The 24,440-nt window shown below is 36.5% G+C and overlaps 1 protein-coding gene across 13 annotated transcripts in view; it reads left to right on the top strand.

Annotated features, from left to right (window-relative positions):
• Positions 1-24,440, top strand: part of LOC100118460 (tyrosine decarboxylase) — a 486,598-nt gene that overhangs the window by 95,491 nt on the left and 366,667 nt on the right. For 2 of the 13 annotated variants that reach the window (XR_004345205.1, XM_032601607.1), the window contains exons 3-4: positions 1,161-1,335; positions 2,078-2,410. The exons of 9 other annotated variants lie outside the window; for them this stretch is intronic. The gene's annotated coding sequence lies outside the window, so the exon portion shown is untranslated. Of the gene's footprint in view, positions 1-1,160; positions 1,336-2,077; positions 2,411-4,967; positions 5,030-7,371; positions 7,561-8,263; positions 8,318-8,666; positions 9,334-14,935; positions 15,074-15,524; positions 15,648-24,440 lie in introns of those variants that run through there. 2 more of the 13 variants (XR_004226944.2, XR_004226943.2) reach the window with 2 other exon arrangements.

The raw sequence follows: 24,440 nt of genomic DNA on the forward strand, positions 1-24,440 counted from the left end.
TAACTATATTCTCGTAATCCTCGATTTTCGTATTTCCTACAAAATTTTGAGAAACATTTTTCAAACTTTGCCAAGCTGCTTCTTCAGTGTTGTCCATGCTTGTAATAAAATTGGTATCATCAAAAAGTCGGCGAATTTGTGGACCATCAAAAATACCCTCTTTCAACTTAGCATCACTTATTACGGGAAACTTTTCTTGCAAGTACCGAAAACAGTCTTTCTCTTTATCCAAAGCTTTAACACACTTACGGAAAAAAATACACTGAAATCAGGTATAATACACTTATAAGACATCTTTCTAACATTTCCCAACGTCTATAAATGCGATTTTTCACGGTTTTTCACGGTTTTTCGCTATTTACTCAAAATGTTGGGGGTGTACGGGCAAAACGGACACCGAATTCGGATTCAGCGCATCAAAATACATAGGGATATATGGGTCTAGTCAAAAGTACTCCCCACTTTTTTTTCTTTGTGTGCCGGTGTATTCATTGTAAAATTAGTACAAACTATCTAAATCATACCTATGTTTCGAAATATATCGGAAATTTTGTCAATCTATATAATATTACATGTAAATCTTATAAAAAAATAACTAATTCAATAATCAATAAACAATAATAATTTAATAGTTAAGGCTATGCGTATTACTTATCCCATCAGTATTTTGTAGAGATATTATATGTTGAATTTATACCTATCGTAAACGTGAAAAAGTAGAGTGTATTTGCGTATGGCATTTTCCGAATAAAGACGTTATTAGAAAAAAAATTCAAATATTATTTCATAAGATAATTGAACGCTAATTAATAAATTGTAATAGTAAAACTATATTTTTCAAATAATTTATCACATCAAAAAGAAATATTTTCATGAATTCTAACTTAATATTATTAAAAAAAGTGATGCGATTCAAGATTATTTGTAAAAATATTAAATTACGATACACATACAGCTAGATATGATCTAAAACGTCATAATACTCAATACGTACTGCCGCCTCCCATAAAGACTTGAAAAAGATTTAAAATCAATAGAGGCTGTTGATAAGATTTGAACATGTATATACTGCTTAATTTTTATCACATTTAAATTAAAACTTGCGTTTATGTTGCGACGTGCTATTAATAGGGATTTCCTGCTATTTTTGTTCTTGCAAGCTTAAGAACCACGGCAATGTACAATGCTATATGGGATAAAGTATTTGAAATTGTTCCCAACTTGAGAAAAAATGTGCGACCACTAATGGGTGATTTTGAGAGATCAGAAATAAACAGTGCTCTTGAGAAATTCCCAAGCGCAACTGTATCCGGTTGCGAATTTCATTATAAGCAGGTAATCATTTTTTTCGAATAATTCTTGGTTGAAGATTAACAAGTCCAAATATAGCTTATAGTTCAACAGTTAGATAATTGCTTCAAATAATTTTTCGTTAAAAATTTGACTCAGATATGCTTGATATTAGACTAAAAATAAACATTGAGCCCTATTCGGTGCATGTAGAAACGTTATCAACGGAATTTGTAAACATTGAAGGGAGGATAAACGTAGTGAAATTTAAATAAAATGCGGCTATCAGCGCTACATTTTCTAATTGAAAATCGAATAAAAATCTCAAAAAAGTTAAGATGAAAGTCAGTGTTACATATAAATAAATATTATTAATTGATAATCCGCGTTGATAGGGAAGTTAGGCGACAACCTCTGTTGTGAACTACTGACAAGTTAATGCATTTCAAAATATGTCCTTTGTACGAAATCTTAGTTTATCTAACACTTAATTAAAAATCTTTACCATGCGCGGAAAAATATATTTTACACCGTTATTACTGTATGGAAAACTGAAACCGTGTTTACATATTTGTCTTGTCGCTAAGCCGGTACGTATAGAACTTCCAGTTATTATTTTAAGTTAATAACAAGCTTTAATCAAATTAATAACGAAGAATTCGGCCTCAAATTGTGACAGTTTGCTACTATGTCGACTTGTTAAACTCGTTAATTTTCTACCACGTTCGTGTCGTTGTATTTAACAATATAATAATACAAAAATAATTTTTGTTTACTATGGCACTAGCGAAAACTTGGGCGCAAAAAAATATTCCAATGGAATTTAAATATATTCTAGAGAAAGCGTATGTTGTGGCATATTTGCCGTCAGTAAAAGTTGCTGAAAGTTACATGCACATAACCACTCTAGTTGACGATTTGGTGAATGGAGATAGTATAAATCAAACAGTCGTACAGAAACTGCAAGAGTTTACAGTATACCTACGAAGGTATTGGCTGCCGCTTGCCGACGTACTGTCAGACTTTCAAAAACCTGTAAGGAGCAACAATACCTGTGAAAATTTGCACTTATACGCAGCAAAAGATATGGGAATACGAGCCAACGTTTTCCGAATGTTAGGTAAGTAACGTTCTAAAATTTTCTAACGTTTTTGAAATAACGCAAATTTTTTAAGTTAAATTTGCACCGTTTCATTACAATGAATTCTTCAAATTCGTACATCGCTACAATAGTACATTTCAAAACGGGTATGGAAAGAGATTAATTACATCATGTGACATTTTTTCATCTTCATCATCTTCCGCACCAGTTTCGAACCATATTTCATACCACGAGAGCCAAAAAATCATATTAAATTTATGATTTTGAGGTTAAACTCCTTAAGAATCATGTTTACAATAAGCGATTGAAATAATTGTCAACCCTATAATAATCTCTCTTTCTTATTTGGTTATTTTCAAATACATAAAATAAAAGTAATTGATTTTTAACAGAGAGGAAAAAGTGATAAACTGTATTTTCTCTTCTGGATATTGATATCCTACTTTTATCAAGATTGAGGGTGACAAAAGTTTTCGAAATGGCCTAGAAAGATTTTGGCACATATCAGACTTTTTTAATTTGTAGAGAGACACGAAAATAGATTAAAATTTTTATATTTGCAGAATATTGTTAATCTACCGAAAATACACTCGCACAGATTTTTTAAAACAGGATCGGGAGTAAGAAATATTTTAAAAATGGCACCAACGAAGACAAATAGCTTAGATTTTTAACTTTCTCGATTTTTAGCTTAGCTAGTAATACGATTAATATTATTTTTTTGCAACATTGTTAATTGATCGTAAATACAATGTTAGGAAAATTTTGAAAATGCCGTCTAGAAAATTGTTGTCAATTCTACTTGTTTGATTTTTAGAAAGACGCGAAAAGGGGTAAACATTTATTTATCTGTAGTATATTATTAAACTATTCAAAATACATTAGAACAGATTTTCATGGATTTCAACTTTATTTATTGCTTTTTAATCCTGTTAAGTAGAAATTTTGATTTTTTAAATGTTTTTTTTTCAATAACGTTAGAAATTTCAGACACATGGTAAATAACATATTTAATAACAAATTGAATTATCCCTGGTAAAAAATAATCGCAAGTCATTCACTAACGCTTCGCACAAACGCTTGAATATTACAGCACTTGAACATCAATTTCTATATTGGCTGATCGGAAATCGCGTTTTTCCTTACGGGTTTCCACTATGTTTGGCTGATAATTATTGAAATTTCGAAATTATGATGAATATCAATTTAACTTTATTTATAGCACAAATAACTGATTTTAAACGTTTTATTATTCATATACATGAAATCACTGGCAGAATGGACATTTTGTTGGTTTTTTTATCAAGGATAAATTATACATTATTTACATTTTTAAAACATTGTTTTTTGTGGTACTGAGAAGTTACTAAATTATTAACATTTATTCCACACATAGTCAAAATAGACATGTAAGCAAGGAGATTGGTACCGAGCTTTGCGCAGATAGTTTGCTTGGATGAAATAAACATATGTCTTAAAAAAATTATTATATATTGGTTTTGTTATGCAGAATGCATCAAAGTGAGTTCATTCTACAAGTGCATGCGTTCAGTTACGAATTGTATAAAACGTTTGTTTCTTAAATGTTAGAATAAAATAGCGAAGACTAGCACAACTCGCGACATTGTATTACTTAAAATGTGAGTATTTTACGTTTTTATTAGGTTATTGGGTTGGGTAAACTCATGACAACATTGGACAAACACAGACAATTCTCAAAGTTTGAAAAATGTTACAAACTTTCAAAATTTCTAAAAAAAGGTGAAAAATTAAAAAAAAAATGTTTGTAAAACTCTATTGTATTAGGAAAAAAATATTAAAACTTTGGTAAAAAAGTTTTAGTGTGAAAATTTTAAAATTTTGTTAATGGCAGTTATCCGAAAATCGGGAAATTTTCATAGAAATTCGTTGTTTAAACTTTTAATCGTGCTAGTTTTCGCGGCAAATTCTACGTTGTGCTACTCTTCGTGGCAGATTTTGAGTTGTGCTAGACTAGGCTTCAAAATCTGACTATTACTACTCTTCCTAGTGACTAGTGCTACTCTTTGTACGGACCAGCGATATATACACTAGAAAAGGTTCTATTTTTTTATACTATTTTTTGAAAATAGATGTGTAAAGTGAAGTTAGTTTTCTTTAATTCAAAGGAATATTTATATACAATCATTTCTTTAAACCATTTATTTGCGCAAAAATGTGTACGATTTTTTTGTTTAACAATAACAGAATCTTAGGGAAGGATCTTAACAATATATTTGACAATGGGAAATAGTATGAAAAATACATCAGCGAATTTCGCAAAGGCCGAACGTGGTATTTTAGTAAGAACTCGTCGAACACGAGAACTGCAATGTGCTGATTTTCAAATACAGCGAGCAGAAGTAGAATTGCAATTGGGGCGGAAACTTTTTTTAAATATCGCATTCATATTTTACTTTAAGTAGCATTCTGATGTTTAGAATGATAAGGATGATATGAAATATTTTTGTTGAACTCTAAAAGCATCAGAATCCTACCAGAAGTAGGTTGTTTCAGTAACTTTAATTATATTAATTACTATTTGTATACCTCATAGTTACAGTGTAGAAGAAATCCTTACACATGTAGCTGGTATGCGGCGGTATCATTTAGCAAGAGGTTGGTGAAGTAGAATCATTATTGTAAGATTACAGTTAAAAGAAAATCTTTGATAAAAAATGAACGAGTTTCTAGCAATTTCCTATTTATATAAAATCGCCTAAAAGTTTGTTATTAGCATCGCATTTATAATTTTCAAACAGAAACGTATTATAATGTTTCGTTTAGAATAAATTGTGATTCGGCATTATCTACCATTAGAATTTAATGAAAAAGTGTCATATTCTGCATATTAATTTAGTTACTCAATTTAAAAATTAAATGTATTTGTAATGTCAAAGCTGTGCTGTGTACTCTCTATGGTAATGGATTCCTGTGGAACCATTTTGAAATGGTACAGTCTTATTGGCTCGTTTCCGTTGTAACGTGGCAGTTCGACAGCTCTCGCTCTCGCACAATTCCCCGCTATCGTTACCCATGTAATGTGCATATTTCCTCGCTATCGCTCTCCCCTCGTATTGTACCTCCCCGCTATCGTTTCCTCACCCCCGCTGTCCCTCTCAGCTACCGATTCCTGCGTGTTACCGAGCTACCGTTAGTAAGTAAGTTAGCGATTAAGTTAAGTTAGCTATTATTAGAGTTTCCGTTAAGTAGCTGTCAGAATGCACGAGTGTGCGCGGAGAGGACGGGCAAGTGTTGTGTGTCGTCGCGCGGTCGTGTCGAGGTCGTCACATCGTGAAGTGGTTTTCGGGGATTTATTATAGTAGTACGGGTTTTTCACGATGCGGCATATGGAAAAATAAGCGTCTGATGGGCCGGGGAAATCGCATAACGCGAGAATACGCCGCGACGGACGCGCTGGTCGTCGGGGCCGGTAGACGATCGGAGAGGCGAGGCGGGTATTTGACGCACCGACAAGTCGGCGGACGGCGCGCTGACGAGCGTGGCGGTGGCGTCGATTGCTCGGTGGGCGCGGGTGATCTCCCCGGAAGGAGGTTAGAATTATTAAAATCGTTGCGGGGCCGCGTGTAGAAGTTCGCTCTTACTCACGATGACCTCGATCGGAGGCGTGACGTGCCGCATAGTAGTTTAGTTAGTTCAGCGTAGTGCCTCTGGACTGTAGAGGCCGCAGGTTTTTGGCAGGTTGCCGTGGTTGTTAAGAGGGAAAATGAAAAATAAATACGACATATCATATCAGCAGCAAGCCTTAATGAGTTTTATTACCCACGACCCTGTTCGATACTCCACCCCTTCCTTAGAGCTAGCCGAGCTCATCTCCCACGCCGTCAGGTCCCAACACACGGTGGCGCTCACACGGAAAGGGGATCGCGGGATCCCTGGCATCTCGATGCCTGGCGCCCTGGGCCGAGGCGGCCCGCCACCGTGTATGCATTGGAGCGTGACGGCGCGCGAACATAGATTTAAGAACGCTGGGCTGCGCTAGCAGACCCCAGTGTTACACTGTAAAATCATTCTACAAAAATCCATTACCATAGAATGTATGTGTATGTGCGCGAGCTAGACAGATTTCTTATTAAGTTTATTTTATATTTATACCAAAGAATTCGACTTCGAAAATAGCAATTTGCAACTAGTAAACAAATCAACTAATTAAACTTGTACATTTTTTGTCATAGATTTTTTCCACAAATTTCTATTTTCCTATAAATTAGGTATTCCTTAAATGGAAAACCCGATAATTTATTGAATACATATTATGAGATAATATAATTCCTTAAGAGGCTGTCGGAGCGGACTTGACGTCTGTGGTGACCTTGCCACAAGCCGCTTTCCTCATATTTCGCTTACAATATACCTACTTTATATCATCAAAAATGAAATGAATAATTATTTTTCATTGTCTAGATAACTTCGGAATACGGCATTTTTGTTGAATAATTTTACATCATTAAGTATTTTTATACAATGGCAGTCCAAATATCGATCACGTTACATACATTTTTAGTTTCATCGGTGCTTTTTCCCCACGTCGTATTTTTCATTGTTCGTTGAAGAAATGTAAAATTAAAAAAATATAATAGTTTTCCAACATAAATTTTTACAATGAGAATCTCGTAACAACATTTATTAATAATAAACAATTGTATTTACGTATTTATAATATCTCTTTAAACTTGACATAAGTTAATATTGAATAATTTTCAATAAATATACCGTAAATTAATAAAGTTGGCTTTTTTGATCTATAGTGATTGAGAGAATTGTCCATGCCAAGTTTAAGAAGGTCGTATTTATAATCTAATAAATTTTAGCAGTTAAAAAAAGTAGAAAATTTTAACTAATTAGCGTACCTCCGACATCCCCTTACAGTACATAAGTAACTCTTTAAACAAAAAAAGTAAATATTAAAAAAAATAATAAGAGCAAAATTATTGAATTAGTATTCGAATATAATGAACGCATTCGGCGACCAGCACAAAGAGCAGAAAAAGAAGCAGATGATGAAGAAGGTAAATAAGGGGAAAATGACGGTGAAGGCGACGTTGATGTGGATGTTCAACAAAATGTACGCTTTGGGATAAACAAAATCCAATATCTGAGGGACAATCCGAGTCCTAATGCTGGACCTGGTACGTAATGATGACCTCACAAATGCTTTTTTAACACAGTCTAGCATAAAGTTCGTACTTTATCACCGCCGAGTCGATGAATAAAGTTTTACATATACGTTACCCCCACTCAAGGCCGGAAAATAGAGTGAGGTTAGGGAGTACCTATTCTTTTCTACTGTGATCGAGTACGAATTTTATGGTGGCTATGTTACAAAATAGTATATTGCACTAGGAGAATAAAATAAGCTATGTAAACTTGCGTGTAAATTAATGTCCGAGTAAAGCGAGTAGCCCAGAAATCCACCTATCACGAAATATTAAGTATTATATTAAGTATTGCAATATTTTGCAACAATTGAAACATAAAAATGTGATTTTCTCGAAATCACGAACAATGGACTTGAATTGTTTTACCTTTATGTCACAAAAGTAATCCACATCATAATGCAAATTCCCTGGTAAAAAGATTGGTTGGTGAATCGTTGGCCAAATTTAGTTATTTATTTTATTATTGGACATAAATTAAAAAATTCCCATGTAAATATTTTTTAATATAGATGCTTTGACAAGTAATCTTAGATTTAGATCATTAATAATAAATGCAGATATTAATTTTGAGCAAAAATTTCTCCATTTGATTAACACGTTGACCTATTGTTGATCAAGTTTCTACCGGGGTTTCGAAATAGTAATAAAAAATTTATTTAATTTTAAATCGTAGGCAATGTATTCGAGTATGAATTGGTAGTACGGCGACGACGAAGACTCTACTTCAGTAAGTTCAACAATGTTTCTATAACTGCATACCATATTCCCATTTGTAAAGACCTAAAAACTCTTTGCTTATTGGATATTTATTTATCGTTAAATATTCAGGGATCGAGTGAAATTTTTCAGGAAATCATTATAAGATAATGGTATCCAGAAAAATTGAATAATAAATAATCTATATTTAATGTAATTCTAACCAACGATTTCCTTGAACATGATAATTGGCAATGATTATTATTCATAGCATACATAGTAATAATAACAATACTTATGAATAATATAAGTACCATTATTGCTATGTCATATGGACTGTCACACATTCAGTCTGCTACAAATAATCATTTGTCATGTAGTCAGAGATCAAGAGCAGCTACCTGAACCCGTAGCTGAGGCAATCGTTGAAGGAAGAGGTCGTCAAGCCGCTGCTGCAGCTGCTCAACCAAGACAGCCAATTGAGAGGAGAAGGAGGGGGTAGGCATCGCCGAAATGCTCCTACTACTTCTCAAGATCAACCCGCACCACGTAGACGAGGCAGACCTCGACGAAATCGTGAGGCACTTGATGAAGCAGCGATAGAGGAACCCGTTCGGCGTAGACGAGGCAGACCTCGACGAAATGAAAATGTCCCCGCTGATCGTGTCGCTGAGGATCCCGCCGAAGACCCCACTGAGGAGCATGTAATTCCTGTCGTCGAGGACCCCGTTGAGGAGCATTTAATGCCTGTCGTCGAGGACCCCGTTGAGGAGCATTTAATGCCTGTCGTCGAGACCCCCGCTGAGGAGCCTCTGGTCCCTGTTATGGAAGACCACGCTGAGGAGCCTATTGTACATGTAAATGAGGATCCGATTGATGAGCCTATGCCTATCGAAATCCCTGCTGATGAACATATCGTGCCTGTCATTGAGGACCCTGTTGAGGAGCCGATCCTGCCTGCTTTTGATAACTCTGATGATCCGAACGATGGGAGGATAAGAAGAAATAATAGGAGAAGAGGGACTCGCCGTGGTGGTAGAAAAGGAAGTAAGTACAATACGTCGCATTTTATAAAATTATATTCAGATAAATTTTATACTTATTAATAAATAGTATATTGTGCAACTAGGGGGGGGGGGGGCAATTGGAATTTTCGCCTTCGGCGCCCTTGACTCCCATTTCTGCTCAAACATCATCCTCGCTAGAAAAATACAATCCCCCCCCCCCTGTTATACACCGTGATTTTTTAAACTTGCGCATGAATAGGTCCTTTTTCGAGCACGGAAAACGACTGGGAAATTGAGAACTTTATATTGTATTAGGAGTTTAAAGTTGCAATGCGATACTAGCGTCAACTTCGGGAATTAAGAAACATGGCGTCAACAAAGTCTCTGTTTATATTGGTGGTATATGGGAGTGCAGTATTTTCTGTCAATTTTTGAATAACAATTATTGTAAATTGTATGTGAACTCATTAAATCAACTTCTAAAGTTGACTATTATCCAGGGCAAAATGTATTGTTGTACTGAATACAGAAAACTTATTAAAAAAAGAGTCTGCTATACTAATTCGTTCCTCAAGGTCTGTAATTCCAAAATGCAAAAACTCTGTCATTGAGTTTTTACTCAGTACTGGGCAAAGGAACGATATTTACTACAAATTGACTTTAAAAAATTTATTTTGAGTATCTGAGCAAGAGTACGAACAGTCCATTTTGCAACTACCACTTATACATTATTTTTATCGTTTTCATTTTAGTAACAATATCTCTGTGACCAGATAAGGCTTAGATTTCAAAGAACTTGTTTGTAAAACTAATGAATATAGCTCAATTTTTTCAGGAGCTTTTACGAATCACCACACATGTTAATCATGCCAGAATTTATAACGTTCTGGCATTCTATCATGTTTCTTGACGACGGTGTACCCTCACTCTATTCACACGGAGTGTGTAACGACACTGACAAGAGTTTTTATCGTGCAATAGTTTATATTTCTATATTTTTTAATGAAGCTCCATAAGAGCCCTGTGTATTTCAGAGACTTTCTGGCCGCCATCTTTGTTAACCTTCAAGCGCGCGAACCAAGTTTAAACTCCCAATATCACTTCAATAAAATAACATTTTTACAATTTTTTAACATTTTTTAAAACATTTTTTCAAACATTTTTAAAACATTTTTTAACATTAAAAAAAACAACAATTTTTAACAATTTATAACAAATTTTAAAATCTTAGAGCAGCGGAAGAAAAAGTAATTTTCCTCCGGCTGCGTGAAAAACTTGAAAAAGGACCTTTTTTATGCATGTGATGAAAAAATAACTTCATCACGGGTATTTTATTACAAGAGCAATAATGGAAAATAAAATAAAAGAAGGCAACGTTAATGCCACAAGTAAGCTAGTTACTCGCAGACTAGCCAGCGTAGTTGTTTTTATTTGTTATTTTTACATGAAACCTTTCGGGAAAAACATAAATGCTACCAATCAAGACGATGAAAATGACCCGAAATGCATAATTATGCATTTAACTGAAAGAACAATTAATATTTTTGCAATTCCTTTTTGTACTTTATGGCTGTGTTTATTTTACAGAGCTAGTTCTTTCTTATTGAGATAACCACCTTAAATGCGGCTAGCTTGAACTTGCTTCATAACTTTTATCCACTTGTTAATATATAAATTTATTTAATAATATTTATCTATATTTTGTTTATATTTTTGTATAGAGATACTCTACAAACAGGTATGCTTATGTAATCTTTTCTGATTTTAATAATTTTAAGGTATATGCCTATTTAAAAATTTAAATATTACTTTGACCGATACAGGAATATACTGTATTCTATTGTTTTTCTATTAAACAATTTCATGTCATAAAATAACTCGAGAGCTTTAACGTGTCTTCGGCCATATTTTTTTTAAACATTTAAATAAAAATTATTTTGACTTATTATAGTTTGAGTGCAAGCGAATAAGTGACACTTACTTCGTTATTTACTTCGCGAGTAAACGCATAAGAATGCAAAGCTTTAATATCTAATTGCAATACCTAAAATTTAATGAAAATATTAAAAATTAGCTTGCTTATTATGAAAAATGTGTACGCGAGAATTCGTCCAACAACACAGATGAACTAATCTCACGATGTACGAGTTATAACATTAAGCTATTTCAGCATTTTAAAAGACATTGCAATAGCAATAAATTGAAGATAGAAATTATTCAAAACATACATATAATCATTACACGTGTAAAAAATACCGAGGGTAAAAAGTAGTGTCAGCATAGCGAACAAAATGACAACCAAATTCACTTTTATATTACTCCCATATTACGATGATTTGTGACGGCGAGTGCCGACTAACATCACTTGTACTGATGATTGCGATGTGTAAGGGTTCTCCTTAGAAAGCTATGATGACTGTAAATGTATTGATGAGTCAAATATGAGATGCCGATCGGCACTGTGTCTGACTTATCTTCGCATTGCATATGACGTTGCCCCAACAATAAATAAGTAAACGCAAAACTATTTATAAGTAATGCATACATATTCTACTCGAGTAAGATGTCTTATTATATTAACAAAGCAACTGTTCTAAGTGTAAGAGTTTTAATTTTAATTGAAATAAATATTTTCTCTCCCGTTAACGTTACTTGTTGACAATGTAAGTACAAACAAAAAAAATTAAAGAGAGATTATAAATAGATAATCATATTTTTTTCATTCGAGTTTATATTGCTTGTATATTGCAATCATTTGTAAAGGCGAGTGCCGACTGGCACCGTTTTTATTAATGTTCGCAATGTATGAGAAATGAGTTATCATGTCTGTTAATGCGTTGATAAGTAAAATATGAGGTGCCGACTTTGCTTAGCATGACTGTTAACTGAACAATGAATGATTACATGCTGTAACTGGGGTTTCCGTGCTACCCCAGTTATGGTGCAATCCCTCGCCTCAGGCTTGGAAAATGACCCGGTGGCGCCAGGCGCTCCTCGTGAACGCCAGAGTCTCGCGACTCTTTGTTTCCCGGCGCGAGGGTTTTTTTGCACGTGGTTTGCGCGGCTAGCTGCAGCCCCGGAAAACGGTAAGGAGAGAGGGCGGTTCGGGATAACCGAGACACGTGGTTTATTAGACGGAACTGTATATTCTTAGTAAATTCTTACAATTTATAATCGACTCGTACAACTTGCTGAGATAGCCCGTGAACAAGAGCAACTCCGACAAACAAATACCCGTACACGAAAGATATTCCGCGTGACTCGCGCTCGTCTTAAGGCTCGAGAAGCAACCAAATCACACACACTTGCTCGCACTTTTCGTCTCTCACTCACTCACACAATTATGTCGAACGCGAATTCCGCAAACGCCGAACGACTTATCGTAGAATTGCCTGACCACTTTACGCCTCGTGCGTCCAAGTGTCGGCGCTAAGTATTAACCTACGTTTTATGAAATAACTCTACACTTCTATTATAAAAATCCTTGATTCTACACTTCGCTTATTACTCGAGATAACACAATACTTCGACGGAATACAATACAAAGAGATAAAGAGATAAAGAGATAAAGACATTGATCCGGGGTTAACTAATGCGCCCGACGGCCCGCTCGCTCGCAGCATTATCGGTTCACGCGCCATTGCCGAGTCGCGTAGTCGCGCGTGCGCGCAGATAGACCCGCGAACACGATGTCGAAACAGATAGCCGCGAAATTCGAATTCTTGCAGCACATAGACAGCCTTTCACCCGCAGACAACTAAGATAACTCTTTACTGCGGAACCCGTAGTGACTCCCAATGCCCCGTCGTCAGGGCCATTGACTAGGGCGGCATCTGTCACTACGAACGCGAGACGATGTAGTTTTCGTTCCTGGCGTTCGTGCGGGCGAGCTGCCATCACGCTGGTCCTGCTGCATCAGACGCTCACGTAGGTAGACCCTACGAAGGGCTCCGCCACCTGCATCGGCTGTCTTACGGTGCGCGGGGCCGACTTGAACGCCCTGTCGAGGTGAAAGGTCGCTGTTGCTGCGCGAATGTTGTTCGTCGTCTCCTCGCATCTCTCACTCACGAGTCGGCGACGTGCGTTGTCCTTTTCGTCCGTCGCAGCCGCTGCTCCTCTCTCGTCGTTCACTCAAAAAATAAACGACGCACTTAGACACGTTCACTCTCTCATTCACACAGGCAGCCTTGAGACGCTCTACCGCGTCGAACGTCGTTGTTACACGGCGAAATTTTGCCGTGTTACAATGCAAATACAAAAGTATCATATATTAGTTTTATTCACATTTATATTACTTGCATATTGCGATCATTTGTAAAGGCAAGTGCCGAAAGTCACTGTTTTTACTGATGTTGCAATACGCAAAAAGGGGTTATCATGTATATAAATGCGTTGATGAGTTATAATAAATACAAAGTACAATTTTCCAGGCGAGGGTGGCAAACACGAGGTATGGGCTGTCCAATTTTCCCCCCTAGGCCCGTAATCTACTATTTTAATTATAATAAAATACTAACAAAGTTTCTATCAGCTTGTCGTTATTTGCCGATAGTTCAAGTTTAAAAACGTATGTAAAATAAATGCACTCATCTATTATTCAATGGAGATTACGTTAACTCTATAATAACACATAAGTTCCATATATTTTTTTATTCACGTTAATATTACTGGTATATTGCGATCATTTGTGAAAGCGAGTGCCGACTGGCATCGTTTTTACTAATGTTTGCAATGTATGAAGTAAGAGTTATCATGTCTGTTAATGCGTTGATGAGTGAAATATGAGATGTCGACTGGCACCATCTTTTACTTATCTCCAGATTGTAAGACTGTTGACTCGATATTCAGTGTTAAAAAATAATTAATGCATAATGTTTTTATTAATTTTAACTTTTATGTGGACGTTTCTTTAATACACGTAAATACATACTTGTGGTTTTTTGCAATAGGTTATACAAACATTAATGTACGAATTTGCAAAACTGACAAATTACAGTACGTTCCATGATACAATAGATGTGTGCATAATTTTGGTTTATAAAATGATAGCAATAAGTCGCTAAGCTTTTCTAATGAAAACTAGCATTTTTTCTTAGCAATGTTACTATTATTTACGTCTTATTATTATTAACGGTTACTCTTATTTAATGAACACTAAAAAAAATCACTCAATGAAATTTTTAGTTGTATTTTGCTCATTTTTGTTTGTATTTCGTTTCGAGGAAGAGAATAATTACCTGAATTCAGGGTTAATACTTTGAGATTATATTAAAGATTAAATTTATTTAATAAAGTTGTGTAGAACGATTGTCTTAACTTTCAAATACTCTAAGTTTTTATAAATTGGCCGAAAACATGTTGGTTTTTGTTCTTATTTGCTTTGAAACTTAGAAAAAAATATTACACATGCAATTAAAATTATATATTCATGTAAAATAGATACTTAAACTTTGTCAAAGAATACCAGAGAGCATTTATTAATAATATATCATCGGAGCTTAATAAGTTTCAAAGCAAAGTTTTCCTAAAGGGTGCACGGTATGCAAAGGAAGGGAACGGCAACAAAAATTGAATCCTTGCACTCAACGAATATGCACAGATTGCGTATGGCAGTTAATTACAAGGACTTGTCCAATTTGCAGAGCGAGAATAGAATCATATTTGCCATTAAATATGATGGGAGGTGAGAGGTGGAACGACAATGTTCCCGCACAACTACAGAGGAAATTCGCCATAGAGGTGTTGAGAAGCTACGGCTTTCGAAGAATTAGGTAATGTAGGTAGATTAAATTTATAAATCGTATTAGTATCAATACCAATCCGAAACTAAATTTATATCATTTTATAAAAAGTAACTAATAGTATACTGTGTAAGGGCGTAAAGTAGGCTTCTTTTAGACCGCGAATCGGGAGTTTGCAGTGCGAAGCGAAGGAGAACAAATACGAGCCAATGATTGATAATTTTCCTTAAAATATTAGTTTGCCCTCCGGTTTGAAAATAGTCACTTTAGTTCCGCTCAACAAGTAAAAAAAAAAAGAAAAAAAACGCGAAAATCGTGCTTGTTAGAAAAAAATATCTCGAGAACAGTTATTTGAATTAAATAAAAGAATTTTTTCATTTTTTATGTTTGAATAATAGAATACGTCGAAAAACTTTTTTACCCTCACCCATAAATTTATTAATAAACTTCTGCATAACTATTTAATAACTATTTATAATAATTTTTCTAGAAAGAAAAGGCGACCTTTGCGGCAGCTTCGGTGAAGGACACCACTGCGATATTTTCTCCACTAAAAACAGAGTATCTTTCTTCAAAATTGAAGAGAATTTATATCCTGCAAAAAAAAAAAAAATAAAGATTGATGAAATTATATTTTATCATAGTTTTTTTAAAAGGTAAAAAATTTGAGAAGCGAATCAGATGCGGAAAATGTGTTTGAAAAAAACTATTGACAGCATATGTAAAATGCGATATGAAAAACAAAAATTCAGTAATGAATGTGACGATTTACTTTATCTTCTTTTTTTTTTAGAATGGAGTGCAGCTCCAATTTATTTGTGCATGCATCAAAAATGTATATATGAAGCGATAATTGAAAATTATTTATAGTATTAATATAATTATGTACTCAAGACTTAAGAACATACTGATAGTATCTTTCTTCGTTGTCGGAAGATATTAATTTCTAGATGAATTTTTGACAGAAAAGTGATGTAATTTTATTCAGTTATTACGTACGGATCAAGTGTTTTTCCCTTTTCATGCAAAAATATAATATAATGCACCAGTATAGCTCCATTTTTTTATAATAATATATGTAAAAATACTTAAAATATTATAAAAAAGACCCTTGATTTTGAAAAATATTTTCAAGGATTTGTTAGTTTTCTGTTTATCTAGCTGTTTCATAAATAATAATTAATAATCAATGCAAATACTAAAAATGCATATGTTATTCATATAAAATAAAAAGTCAAAAGGTTTACGTGAATTGATTAATAAATAATTATGGTTTTGAGAGCGGACACGTTAAATGATGATCACATACCCTTTTAATGCATTTAATTAAAGTTCAGAAGCAATGACCTCGACACAAATGACTTCTCGAGAGGCTGTTACTGTATCACGATTGTCAATACTGCTGCGTGACTAGTTAAATATTGTTGTTGTTGTATATCTATCGGCGTCGTTAGTACACGGTGTCGGGGCTTTGCAGAAGCTTGAGGTTCTGGAATTAGTTGCATTACGTTCCTCGAACATATTCTTGGTTTCGTTATTCAACGCACTGCGCGAGAAGGAGAGAATGAGGTTATGTAAGTAGAGGATAGAGTAGCGGTTCTGGTGCGAGTCGAACCAGCCGGTGAGGTTGTCATTCCAAAAAACGGGGAGGTTATCGAGATCGAGCGGCGTGAGCTCGATGAAGTAGAAGCTGAGCTTGGAGTGACCGCAGTGTCCACGTCGTGTGAGTGTCACTGATGACAATCAACGGCGCTAGTGCTTATGAGTCATCCAGACGGGCGTTCGGCGCTTAGACATGCAAATCTTGACGGGCGATACACTAGCGTTGGCCGGTGGCACAAGCATCTTCTTTGTATAATAACCCGACAGTCGCTGCAGCCGAATTTCTTGGTTAGCTTTTCCAAAAAACCCGTCGGAGTTTATTACCATAAAGCACCTATAGGAGCACTTCCACAGCTTCTACACTTGAAATGCGACACTTATACTACACTTCAACTTGAATATTATATAGAAAATTTCATATTAAAAACCAAAAGAACTTGTTGATTCTAAGTGGCACAGCAGCAGTAAGCAAAATGCATTTTCTTAATTGCGGTGTATTCTATTAAATTTTTTTTCCCAAGTTAATTTTCAAGCTTGATTATTTTGCTAAAAGAACTGTTTTTTAGCAAAATAATATGGTAATAATAAGATCTCATGAAAATCTTTGAAATCGGATATTCATACATAAGCGGCAACAACAGATCGATTAAAATATATACAGAATTCGTAAAACGTAAATAGGTTATTTAGCAAATTCAAAGTATTAAAAGTATTTAAAGTATAAGAGGGTCGCGGTGCTCCCAACGCAACAATGTATAACGCTTATACTAGACCTCGGGGCGCTACCGCGCCCCCTGATGAGGTTAAGTTGTATATAAAGCAGTTACAACTAAAAGTAGATATTGTATTTTTGAACAATATAGTTGTTACAAGATTTCTACATAATAAAATATATTACATAAACAAATACCTACCTTAAAACATTTTTATTTACATCATATAATCAAATCATTATTATTATTATTACTATAATTATTTATATTATAGTATGATTTCTTAACTTAAGCCATGAAAGGATTTTCCGGATACGCAGTAACGCAATGTAAAGGCATTACTCACGCCATCTATGAATGCAAAAAGAAATGATGTGCACAATAAATAGCATATTTAAGTGAGTTTGCTTGTAACATATTTTGTATTAAAACAATTGGTTGCAACCACTGTGCACAACATCTTCAGCACAATCAAAAACTTTATTATTATTCTTTTTGTGCACGATCTTTTGTGTACAATGTATCACAGTATCAATTTATTGTAAATGTTATGTTCATAATAATTATGTGTAAAATAATTCTTTTCGTACTTCTAAATTTAATTAAAAATATTGTGAAAAATCAAAAATGTACTGTGTACAAAATTTAATTCATAGTTTTCTGTGAACAATCGTAATGTGTAAACTTCTTATGTGTATAATTAACATCATGTCAACTTTTTTTTATTGACATCGAATCAAAAAATGCTTATAACTCAAGTTAACAGTCCGAAATCGTTTGATTACATAAAAAAAAAAAACAATTATTGGCCATAAAACTCTACATGCGGCTTTACGTTTTAAATGGAAATGTTGAATATAAAAGTTGTAGATATACTTTCGAAACAACTTTTATTGTGACAAACATTTTTTGAAAACATCTCTAGACAAACAACAATTCTAGAAACGATTTTTAGGCACAAAAATGCGGTACGTAAATCTTGGCTACGCTAATTAATGAAAATCTTCTATTTAAAAATAATAATATCCTCTTCATATTATAATTCCTTACTGCAACTGTTTGGCATTATGTTTTATTTTGTACCTGAAAAAAAAATAAAATCAAACCAAAAAACCTCTGTACCTTAATATTTTAAGTATAACCATTTATTATTTGCATCTCATAAGCACTGCATCTTCAAAAATATAAGTTACATTAATTACGTGAAATCATTTAAATTATATAGAACATATTGTACCTGGAAGTTGCACACTAACGAAGATCCAGTATTATCGATGATCAGGCATATGACCAATGATTCTACTGCTTCCTATCCAGCAGTCCATGATATCCCACGTTGTAGTATGACTTAAACACTAAAAAACAAAAGAACCGCTGCCAATTCATTGGCACGTAGCTTTCTCCAACTAAATTTATAGGTCTAATAAATAAAATGTTGTTTCAATATACACTATAATCTGCCTGCTAATGTCTGGGGCGGTTTTTGATACATAATTTAATATATTAGTTTTAAATGGTTCATTGTCTAAGAGTTTGCAGACCCCTCTGTTGTTTTATCATAAAATACGAACGCTGCCATCAATTTTTTTCACAAATATATATATATATATATATATATATATATATATACATATATATAAGTATGAGATATATTCATAGGGTGGGACTTTAACGATGTGCAATAAGGCCCTTTTATGTCCGTAATCAATGCACAAAAAAGCTTATTTTTCCAGTTCTCGATTTATTATTAAAAAAAATAAGCAGTCCTTTTTCATTTTATCTGCTAAACAAAGCGGTCAATCCCGAGAACTAAACGAGGAAAATTAGGTAATTTTATTTTCTTTTAAATGAATTTTAGCTGTATTGTTTGTCACAATGGGATGTTCGAAAAAAAACGATCCAAAAATAGAAATGCATGTCAAATTTTATTGATATTGACGAAGTAGTTCCAGAAATATTACAGTATACATACACACACACACATACACACACACACATACACACACACACCCGCACGGGGATTCCGATACCCCATATGTGGCGCGTCCCCTGGGTGGCAAACAGAAGAATGCTCATTGGCGCGTCGAGGTCTCCTCAACCAGCCAATATTTATCACCTGTCCTTTGCAGCATGTAGATATGGAAATGGAGGTTGATGCAGACTGGGATAAGAGAGCTGTATGCATAACACAAAAGAATGCGCACTGGGATCGCCTTGGCAGCAGAATCGACGAATCGATGGATTATGTCTGGGACAGGCACAATGTGCACGAGCGAATTGAAGATCTTGCCCGAATAATAAGAGCGAGCTATAAGAATCTGTGCTTGGCAGAAGCACAATTCATCAAGCACAACTTACAGCAATGCCAGCGCCCGGGAACTCAGGGGAGGGAGACTCAGACAACACTGAGTCTCAGATCTGGGAAGGCGGGTACAATAGAGGAAGCCCCAACTACTCCACACTATAGAAATGGAGGAAAAAAAGATGCAAATAATTAACCTAAAAAGACAGCGTGGCAGGAAGTTGTCACAAGAAAGTCAAAGCAAAAGGAGTAAAAGGCAAACAAAGAGGATCAAAGTGTCCCTGGTGTTACAAACCAGAATAGGACCAGCAAGGATGGACCGAAGCGGGCAAGACCTCCCAGGCCGGATGCTTTAATCATTAAGGCTGCAGAAGGAAAGAGCTATGCAGACATTTTGTCCAAAATGAAAGCGGCTCCGTCACTTAACACACTAGAGAATAGTAAATAAAATACGCAGAACAGTTGCAGGCGATTTTCTGATAGAGCTTGAACGCACAAAAGAAGTCAAAACCTCGCACTTCTAAGAAGCAGTGAAAGCGGTACTAGTGGAAGATACCACAATAAAAGTCTCTACGATAAGATCTCTGCGAAAGACGTATGGTGACACGCAGATTGCAGTGATACGGGTACCAGCTTAGATTGCGGCTGAGATCACTAAGCTACAGAAGATCAGAAAAGGATGGGTCAACTGTAGGATCCGGGTGGCTAATCGCAAAAATTAGCCGCTAAGGTGTTATAAATGTCTAGGTTTTGGCCATATTGGTAGAAACTGCACAGTAAAGAAGTGTAAGAACCAACCCAACTGTTTACTCTGCAAAGAAGTACACAGGTAGGAAAAGTAACCACACAGCTGGTAGATATGCATGCCCAGTTTATCGAGCTGCAGTAGAAGCCACTGACAGGCGATAAAAATGAAAATAGTGCAGTTGAATATGAATCACTGCGCGACTGAACAGGACCTACTAAGCCAGTATGTCTGTGAGACAGGAATCAACATAGCCATCGTCTGTGAACAATACAGAGACCTGGACAAACCATCGTGGGGTATGGACAGTACTGGTAAAGCGGCGATATGGGCATGCGGAGACGCCGCTTTTCAGGAAAAACTGACAAGGCGTAATGAAGGATCCGTACGCGCTTAGGTCACAGATGTACACAATTACAGCTGCTATGCTTCTCCTAATGCGTCGATAAAACAATTCAGACAACTGTTGGATTGGCTAGTACAGGATGCTGTGGGAAGAAAACCGGTATTGATAGCAGGCGATTTCAATGCCTGGGCAGTAGAGTGGGGCAGCCAAAGGACGAACGAAAGAGGCGAGCGCTATTAGAAGCATTCGCCCTCCTTGACTTAGTCTCAGTTAACCAGGGATGTTCTTACACATATCAAAGAGGAGACGCAGGGTCCATCATAGATCTCACGTTTGTCAGCAGCTCCCTGATTGGCTTAATTAGACCGTTAATGGTGAGCGATCATTACACAAATAGTGACCATTAAACGATAATAATGGAGATAAGATTATCAAAACAGAGATCCAACAGGAGGGCAACGAAAAAAAAAGTCGGTTGGAAAACAAAGGATTATGATAAGGAGACATTCCTGCTGGCTCTAGAAGAAATACAGCTATCTGGATCTGCGAATAATAAGGTCGAGCAGGTATTGGGAAATATTAACCGAGCTACAAAACGATGCCAAGGAGGACTCCCATTAATAGACGACCGCCAGTATATTGGTGTGATAAAAAAATTGACGCGACCCGCAAAGAGTGTCATCGAACCAGAAGACGGGAACAGCGGGCTTGAAAGAAATATTAAAAGACTGGTCGTGGTAAAGAAATAGTAGACGCCCTGAATAAAGAAATGAAGAATGCTAAACGGATACTCAAGAGGAAAATCCAAGAGAATAAACGACGGTGCCTGAAAGAGTTACAGGACGAGGTTGAGCTGGATCCCTGGGGGGCGATCGTCCTAAATGGTAATGAAGAAGATAAAGGGAGGTTATATCTCTTCTTCTCAGAGCCCGAAATTGCTGGATCGTATTGTGACCACACTGTTTCCCCTTCAACTGGAAGTAATAGCTATTCCTGAAGCGAAGGCAAATGTTGAAATCATTCCAACAATCACCACAGAGGAATAACTGGCTGCATGAAAACAAATTCGGAACAAAAAGGCTCCAGGCCTGGATAGCATATCCAATATTGCATTGAAACAAGCTATACAGGCACGCCCCGATATCTTTGTGGAGTTGTACAATTCATGTCTTGAAGAACGGACGTTTCTAAGAACTGAAAGAAGCAACGCCTAGTGCTCCTACCAAAAAGAGATAAGCCACCTGGAGAAGCTGCCTCATACAGACCACTCTGCATGCTAGACATCCCGGGCAAGATTATAGAGCGTGAAATCGGCGTTAAAATGGACCAAGTCATTAAAAAACTAGGCGGACTAGAAAAATATTAATAAATCTGTAGGGAAAAACGCTCCACTCTTGATGCCGTAAGCTTATTAGTCGACACCGCCAGAACTGCAACAGAAGGAATAGGATGGAAAGAATGATCCAAGAAGTACTGTGCCATTATTACACTGGCAGTTAAAAATGCATTAAACTCAGGCAGCTGGGGCAAGATACACAAGGCACTACGGAAAAGAGAGGTACCCGCATACATAACAATGATTACCTGAAAGACAGAACCCTTTTGTATGACACAGAGAGCGGCACAAAAACCTATCAAGTAACCAGAGGGATCCTACAAGGGTCAGTGCTTAGCACATTATTGTGGAGCATCATGTACGATAGAGTACTTAGGCTAAAGGTACCCGAAGGGGCAACGATTGTAGGGTTTGCAAATGACATTGCAGTAGTGGTAGTAGCAAAGCAAAAAGAAGAGGTGACGGAAATCGCTAACGAGGCAGTAGGTATAATCCACGATTGGCTAAAGCCGACTGGACTTGAGCTTGCTAGCCATAAAACGGAGAGTATTCTCATATCCAGTAGGATGAAAATAGAGACAATAGCGCTGTCAGTGGACGGACACGAAATATACTTTCAGCCGACCAACAAGTACCTGGGAATTACCATAGACGCCAGACTTACGTTTAAGCAGCATCTCGAGAGGGTGAGCAATAAGGCAGCAAAAGTCGGTGCTGCACTATCGCGACTACTGCCAAATGTAGATAGACCAATACAGGGTCGAAGGTTAATCCTAGTAAGTGTAACTGCATCAATTATGCTATAGGATGCCCTTATATGGGCGGACGCTATGTTGTTGAAGTCCTATGAACAAAAGCTGTCAATAGTTAATAGGAGAAGTGCGTTGCGGGTCGCTTCTGCCTACCAAACAGTATCAGAAGATGCAGTGTACGTTATCAAGTATGCCGCCTATTGACCTTCTACAAATGGAACGGAAGAATATATACGAAGAAAGCCGGTGTAATGGCAATACTCAAAAGAAAGTTTGGAAATCCGCAAAGGAATAAACTCTAGCTAAGTGGCAAAGACGATGGGACTCCAGTGGAAAGAGGTGATAGACGCACCGCCTCATACCACGTATTGTTAGCTCGACCAATAGACGCCACGGGAAAGTTAATTACTACCTTACGCAGTATTTAAGCAGACATGGGTGCTTTTGAGCCTACTCCCACCGCTTCAAAATAGAGGATAATCTAAATTGCCCAGTATGTTTGGAAGCAAACAAGAGGAACTCGAGCGTTACCTTCAGACTAGGGTGATCCCTGAGTCAATGTTGACAGCTATGCTAGCGTCGAAGGATGACTGGTGCACAGTAAACAATTACGTAAGGACCATTATCAAGAAGGTTAGAAATGACGAAATGAATAGAAAGAAAGGACAAGGCGAAACAGCTGAGTAATATTGTTGCTAGACGAAGGCCACTAGATAATAGATACGAAACGCTCCTTGGCCTGATGCAGAATGAAGAAGACGGCAGGATGATGCAGAATGAAGAAGACGAGTTTGATCCTGAACCCCTTATCACCTTGGTAGATAGGGGATGTATGGAAACGTCAAACTTCAAAGAAGAAGCCAAAAATGGCTAGTTAACGAGCTCCACAAAAGTATTGTTTAACGATAGTACTTGTGGGGATCTAGTGTCAGAGGGCCACTTGTGCAGAGTTTGCTCTGCCTACGCCACATAGAAAAAAAACATACGCATACACAAACACACACACACACACTCACGCGGGTAAGCCTGACATCCATATGTGGCGCGTCTCTCAGGTGGCAAATGGGAAAGAGCTCGCTGGGGTATATACTTTGGAGAGAAGAGCAGAAATAAAATATGCTTCGTGGACAAATATGGCTGCCGCGTTTGCCGTGCGGTGCGACTCGTAAGCTGCCAAAAGGAGATCCTGGGTGGGAAGGCTATCTGAGGTTGCGAACCAAAGTGACCTGAACCACCTTTGGCTCCCGCTGACGGCAAGACGGGAGGCCGATCACATAGCCAGTACCGGTCAATCGGCTAAGGCGAGTGCGTGATATCGCTTCATGTCTGTCAGAAACTCTCCAGAGAGCCAAGCACTTTGTTCGGGGTGGGAGGTTCGAGAGAGTGGAGGTGGGCTAGGGCAGAATCGCGTGCTATATCATGGTATGATGTTCCCAGTCTGGCACCACTTAAAGTCACGTGATCGGGCCATGTCAGCTGCTTTCACAGATGGGGGATCAACGGTGGTCGGACACATATCGGGATGAAGACTATTATCAAGCATGGAGAATTTAACCAAGCAAGAAGAGAAAGTAGGAATAGGAGCTTTTAAGATCTAGAATACAATCCGG

The sequence above is a fragment of the Nasonia vitripennis genome (assembly GCF_009193385.2).
Source record: "Nasonia vitripennis strain AsymCx chromosome 2 unlocalized genomic scaffold, Nvit_psr_1.1 chr2_random0010, whole genome shotgun sequence".
Taxonomy (NCBI): Eukaryota; Metazoa; Arthropoda; class Insecta; order Hymenoptera; family Pteromalidae; genus Nasonia; species Nasonia vitripennis.